We start from the raw sequence: 7048 nt of genomic DNA, 5'->3' as shown, positions 1-7048 counted from the left end.
GCCTTCCCTAGGACTTTAGCTAAAATTACCAGGAAAGAGTCCTTTCCTGCTTCTAAGAATATTGTGGGCATCAAAGACTATGAATGCCTGCAACTACCAGGAGCCCTCTCTGTCACCCCAGAGATTATTCTGAACACCTCCAGTACAGATCAGTGCAGGAGCTGGTTGACTCTCTTTCATTTGTTCATTCATTCTCTCTTTTCTATGCTCTTCTGTCTCCCTTCTTTCTTTTTTGTATTTAGTTAAGATATTTAAAAACACATGCACTCGTACTAAAAATACCTAATTAGAAACCTTCAAAACTGTCAAATCATAAAACATAAGAAATAATCAAGAAATTGCCATAGATGGAGTTGAACGGTTTCCAAGGCTTTGAATCTTTGCAGGAGAGGGTGGCCTTATCCTATTCAGAAAAGTGGCTGATGGGTTTGAGCTGCTTACCTTGCAGTTGGCAGTCTGGCATGTGGACCACTGTTTCGCTAGGGCTCCTACTCTAGATATAATTAAAATTTTAACACCTTATCATTTGGTTTCCCTTTTGACCCAGTTTTAATTTGTTCTTTTTTTTTGTTTTGTTATTTTGTGCTTTCTTTTGGATTGATGTTTTATTGTGACTTACTTTGTTATTGTTGGTTATGTTTCTTTATGTGAAATCCAGGACAGCTGAATCTATAGACACAGTAACTAGATTAATAATTTCTTAGGGTGATGGCAGGGTGATTGTGTGGAAATGGGGAGCTCATAATGGATAGAAGAATGAAGAAAATTCTAAAATTTATGATGGTGATGGCACAAATCTTTTTAATATAAACTGTTGAATTATGTGGTAAGTTAATTACATGTCAATAAATCATTTTATTTTTTTAAAGAAAATACAGGTAAAATTGAGAAAAATTTAAAAATCAAAAGGTTCTTCATTGAAAAGTGATAAAATTGATAACGTTTTCATAAAATCGATGATCAATTTCAAAAATAAAAAGGAGCTATCAATAAAAAAAGAAAATGAAAGAACCTACCACAGATCAGGGGAGCGCAAGAAACATTATGACTAAATCCAAAGAGGCAGCTTGGTTAAGTGCTGGACTACTAGGTTGATACTTTGAACACATTCGAGGCAACTCAAAAGACAGGTCGGGCTCTCTGCGTGTGAAAGGTCACATCCTTGGAAATCCAATGGAGCAGTTCTACTAGCAGTTCTACTTTGCATACTTGGGAGTCATCATCATTCAGAATAGACTCAAATAACAATAGTGGGCAAATAACAATAGTAACCACGGGGTAGGGGTGGGGAGATTGTTGAGAAAACTGATGAAATTGGAATAAATTCCGTACCAATATATTTCGGTACCAATGTTTCCGTGTTGTTGCTGTTAGGTGCCATCAAATTGGCCTGACCCATAGCAACCCTGTGCACAACAGAATGAAATACTGCATGATCCTATGCCATTCTCACAACTGTTCTCATACCTGGGACCATTGATGCAGTTACCGTACCAATCCATTTGATTGAGGGTACTCCTTTTCCACTGCCTCTCCACTTTGCCAAATATAATGTCCCTCTCCAGGGACTGGTCTCTCCTGACAACATGTCCAAAATTATGTAAAACAAAGTCTTGTCATCCTTGCCTTTCAGGAGCACTCTAACCTTACTTTTTCCAATACAGATTGGTCTGTCCTTTAAGCAGTCCATGGTATTGTCAATATTCTTCCCCGGAACCACAATTCAAATGCATCAATTCTTCTAGTCTTCCTTATTCAATGTCCAATGGTCACATGCATATGTTGCAATGGAGAATACCACGGCTTGGGTCAGGTGCACCTTACTCCTCAAAGTAACATCCTTGCTCTTCAATCCTCTAAAGAGGTCTTTCACAGTTGATTTACCTAATTCAGTACATTTCTTGACTGCTTCCATGAGCATTGATTGTGGATACAAGCAAGACAAAATTCTTGATAACTTCAAACTTTTCTCCCTTTACCATGATGTTATCATAATGGTCCAGTTGTGAGGATTCCAATCCTGATGCCACACTCTTCATAAAACCAGCTTCTCTGATTTCGTCAGCATATAGTTTGAACAAGTACGGTATGAGGGTATAACCCTGATGCACACCTTTCCTTATTATTGTTTTAAATCATTTTATTGGGGAGTTGAACAATTCTTTTTTTGTTGTTGTTGTTGCTTGATAGCTTTATTTTTTTTAACATTTTATTAGGGGCTCATACAACTGTTATCCCAGTCCATACACACATCAATTGTGTAAAGCGCATTTGTACATCGTTTCTCAAAACATTTTCTCTCCATTTAAACCCCCGACATTAGGTCCTCATTTTTCCCCTCCCTCCCCACTCCCCCCTCCCGCTTGAGCCCTTGATAGTTTATAAATGGGTATTTTGTCATATCTTGCCCTGTCCGACGTCTCCCTTCATCCACTTTTCAGTTGTCTGTCCCCCAGGGAGGAGGTCACACACAGTTCCGTGTAATCGGTTCCCTCGAACAATTCTTATCACAATCCATATATCCATTGTGTCAAGCCCATTTGTACATTTGTTGCCATCATTCTCAAAACATTTGCTTTCTACTTGAGCCCTTAATATCAGTTCATTTCCCCCCTCCCCGCTCCATGAACCCTTGATAATTCATAAATTATTATTTTGTCATATCTTACACTGTCGGACATCTCCTTTCACCCACTTTTCTGTTGTCCATTCCCCAGGGAGGTTATATGTAGATCCTTGTAATCGGTTCCCCCTTTCTTTCCCTCCACCCTCCAGGTATTGCCTCTCACCACTGGTCTTGAAGGGGTCATCTGTCCTGGATTCCGTGTTTCCAGTTCCTATCTGTACCAATGTACATCCTTTGGTCTAGCCAGATTTGTAAGGTAGAATTGGGATCCTGATAGTGGGGGGAAGGAAGCATTTTAAGAACTAGAGGACTAGAGGAAAGTTGTATGTTACATCGTTGCTACCCTGCACCCTGACTGACTCGTCTCCTCCCCACAACCCTTCAGTAAGGGGGTGTCCAGTTGCCTACAGCTGGGCTTTGGGTCTCCACTCTGCACTCACCCTCATTTACAATGATTTTTTGGTTCTTTGATGCCTGATACCTGATCCCTTGGACACCTCGTGGTCACACAGGATGATGTGCTTCTTCCATGTGGGCTTTGTTGCTTCTGAGCTAGATGGCCACTTGTTTATCATCAATCCTTAAGGCCCCAGACGTTATATCTTTTGATAGCCAGGCACCATCAGCTTCCTTCACCACATTTGCTTATGTACACATTTGTCTTTAGTGACCATATCGGGAAGGTGGGAACCCACTGATATGATTTTTTGTTCTTTGATGTCTGATACCTTTCCTTATTTTAAACCAGGCAGTATTCCCTTGTTCTGTTCATATAACTGCCTCTTGGACAATGTACAAATTCCTCATGAGCACGATGAAGCGTTATGGAATCCCCATTCTAAGGGTTAACCACAGTTTATTATGGTCCACACAGTTGAATGTTTTTTCAGACAATGAAACACAAATAAATATCTTTCTGGTATTCTCTGCTTTGAGTCAAGATCTATCTGACACCAGCAATGATACCCCTTGTTCCATGTCCACTCCTGAATGTGGCCTGAATTTCTAGCAGTTCCCTGTAAATGTGCTACTGCAACTGTTGTTGGATGATTTTAAGTAAATTTTAAGTATGTGTGATATCAATGATATTTTAAACATTCTGTTGGCATGCTCTTTCTTTGGAATGGGCACAAATATGGATCTCTTCCTCAGTTGGCCAGGTAGTTGTCTTCCAAATTATCTAGCATAGAGGAGTGCTTCCAGTACTTCTTCAGCTTTCTGAAACATTTCAATGGGTATTTCATCGGTTTCTGAAGCCTTTTTTTGGCTAATGCATTCACTACAATTTGAACTTCTTCCTTCAGCAAAACTAGGTCTTGCTCATAAGCTAGCTCCCGAAATTGTAGACTGTTCATTAGTTCTGTCAGTTTGTTGTACTGTGGTAGTTTCTGTGTTGCTGTGATGCTGGAAGCTATGTCACTGGTATTTCAAATTCCACCCGCATCAACCAAAAAACAGGTTTCAGTGGAGCGTTCACACCAAGAACAGAGAAGGACTCAGCTCTCTACTTTGGAGGAAGAAGCTGCTAAAAACCTATGCATAGCTTCGAATGGTACCATATAGTAGTATAAAGTAATCAGGGAAAACTGAGTGAAAGGTATAGGGGAATGCTTTGTAACATTTTTTAATAAATCCAAAATCAATCTAAAACAAAAGTAAAAATACCCATAAAATTTTTGAAATAGCACAAGAGGACAAACAGTGAAAGATAGTTGTTGTCCTTCTTTGTTGTTTTTTTTTTAAGATCATTTTATTGAGGGCTCTTACAGCTCTTATAACAATCCATACATCAATTGCATCAAGCATATTTGTACATATTTTGCTATCATTTTCTAAACATTTACTTTCTGAGCCCTTATTATCAGCTCCTCTTTTTTACCTCCCTCCCTCCTTTCACCATGGTGACCCCTTGATAAAATTATAAATTATTATTTTTTTCATATTTTACACTGATTGCTGTCTCCCTTCCCTCATGGTTAATTCTCCTTCTCGCTGACCCATGAAACCTGCAGGTCCCCACCTTAAATTTGCAATTTAAGAGGAATTATCTAGGTTCATGCAAGCTTACATGTCTCTACTCTCATTTTCCATGAATGGTAACTCTACATAATATATAATTCTTGTCTCACTTATCAGTATATATCTTAGAGATGCTTCCACATAAGTATAAAGATAATTGTCTAATTCTTAATGGCTTAGTGTAACCAGCCCCACTGAATGACTTCCATAATCTCCTGCATTCTTTCTACATCTCGAAATAATGCCATATACTATGTGTATCTTTGATCATATATGTATTTTTGCTTCTGTACACATTTATCTGCAGTGTAAATTTCTAGAAGAACAATTCCATGGTCTTAACCATAGTTTACTACCAGTCTAGGTATCCCCAACCTATATGAGGTCCTCACATCCATAGGTAGGTTAGGTTTATCTCTGTAAAACTAGGTTTGGCTTTGAATAAATGTTTCCTGATGTCTTATTATCTAGTGCTACTATATCAGAAATACAAGTGGGTGGCTTTAACAAAGAGACATTTATTTACTCACAATTTAAGAGGGCCAGCTCTAGAGAAAAGCTGCTTTTCTCTGTCAGCTCAGAGAAAGGTCCTTGTCTCTTTGAGCTTCTGTTTGTTACTGGGTGATGCTCATGTGGCTTGGCTTCTCTCTGCCTCCACCTTTTTCTGCTTGTTCATTTAATCTCTTTTATACCTCAAGATACACCCTACATCAGTCCTGTCTGATTCACATAAAAAGACAACCCATTCTCAATAAGATTATAACTACAGGCATACAATTTAAGATTTACAATACATTATTTGGAAACAAAATTTAATCCTCAACACTTTATCAGTTGGTTCTCACCTACCAGCTGCATATGAGATCACTGGGCGATTTGGGTGGGACAAGCTACCTGGAGAGGATCTCTGATGCCCAGCATATACCCTCCCTTTGTGTACGACCCTACCACAGAATAGTTCCCCAAAGCTTGCCCATTAACTCCCATTCTGAGATTCAAAACTGCATTTATTCCCAACTTTGCCTCTGATACCTCTGAGCTACTCCATTATCTTCAACCACCTTCTCCCTCTTTCAATTAACCAAATCCATTTTTGTTGCTTGCTACCAAAAAACTCTATCTGATGCATCTTCCTTTGCTGTTTTAACTCATGCCCAAATTCAATAAGCAGCTGTTTCCATGCTGTTCTTCCATCCATGGAATTAACAAAAGAAGTAAAAAGACATGTAGCTATGATGATACTCCATTATGCCCACCTACATTTTATATATCAAACCATTTTCTGTTTGGATTCCAAAAATGTAGCTGACTTTGATACAAAGAGGCAGAAATAAAAAACACCTCCAGTACCTGCCCCCTGTACCACCCCCATTTCAACCGCCCCTTCCTTGCCTGTATCACACTATTATGTCAGCATTAGTCGATTGTTTTGGGCAAAAAATCCAAATCAAGACTGATATTATAGCCAACTCTCCTAGTGTGTGATTTGCTCCAATGCCAGCAACAAGGAATTTGAAGTCAGAAGGTCAGGGTTTAAATATTTTATAATATTTATATATTAAATCCTATTATAATTAAATCCTCTAATAGCTCCTGTATTTATGACCTTGGGGGAGGTCACAGATCAATTTCACATCTTTCTGGGCCCAAGTTTCTCAATCTGTAACATGGGGTTCTTAAATCTAACTACACTTAACATAAGTCTTTTACTAGAGCTGGAGAAGATGGTGAGCAAGGGGTGTGGTCACCTTGAGCCCCTCTGCTCCCCCTCTCAAGTTTGTTTCTAGAATTTGGAGCCAATTCACCCCATTCCCAGGAGAAAAACAGCTGAACAACCAGCATCCTAGAGGATTCTAGGGCAATAGGATTCTAGCAGGCTGAGAACATTGCCTACAAAACTGACATAACTATGCGGTGTGTAAATCCACAATATTAGAAAAATTAACATCTGGGTGCAAGCTGGTACTAGGCAGCTATGTGACTTCAAGCACATCACTCTTGTCTTTTGGTCCTGTTTTATCAGTTACCCAGTGGATAGGCTAGAAATAACCCCTGCCTTGTCTACCTTCCATGAATGTTAAGGAGGTCTGGATTGCACAAAAGTGCTTGGTAAATGAGCAGGAAAGTTCATATGCAAACAAGGCTATTTTACCTGTGTAGAACTGTACCTGAGACCCACAGACTTAGATGTGCAGGGAACCACGAGCCCCAACATGGTTATAGGGCTGGGTTCAAAGGGTCTCATGCAAGATGGCAAGAATGCCAGGCAGTGCCCCTCCCGAGAAGAATGTATCTCAAAGAATGGCACTGAATCTGCAGCTTCGGGAGAAGGATGTATCTGACCAGAGCACACAGGAACAGATGACGGGGGAGGAGGAGAGACTGGAGCACATCCTGGCCCAC

This window comes from Echinops telfairi, unplaced genomic scaffold, assembly GCF_000313985.2.
Source record: "Echinops telfairi isolate 266 unplaced genomic scaffold, ASM31398v2 ScPeMD7_35;HRSCAF=133_1, whole genome shotgun sequence".
In the NCBI taxonomy this organism is placed as follows: Eukaryota; Metazoa; Chordata; class Mammalia; order Afrosoricida; family Tenrecidae; genus Echinops; species Echinops telfairi.
Note: the sequence above shows the minus strand (reverse complement) of the source record.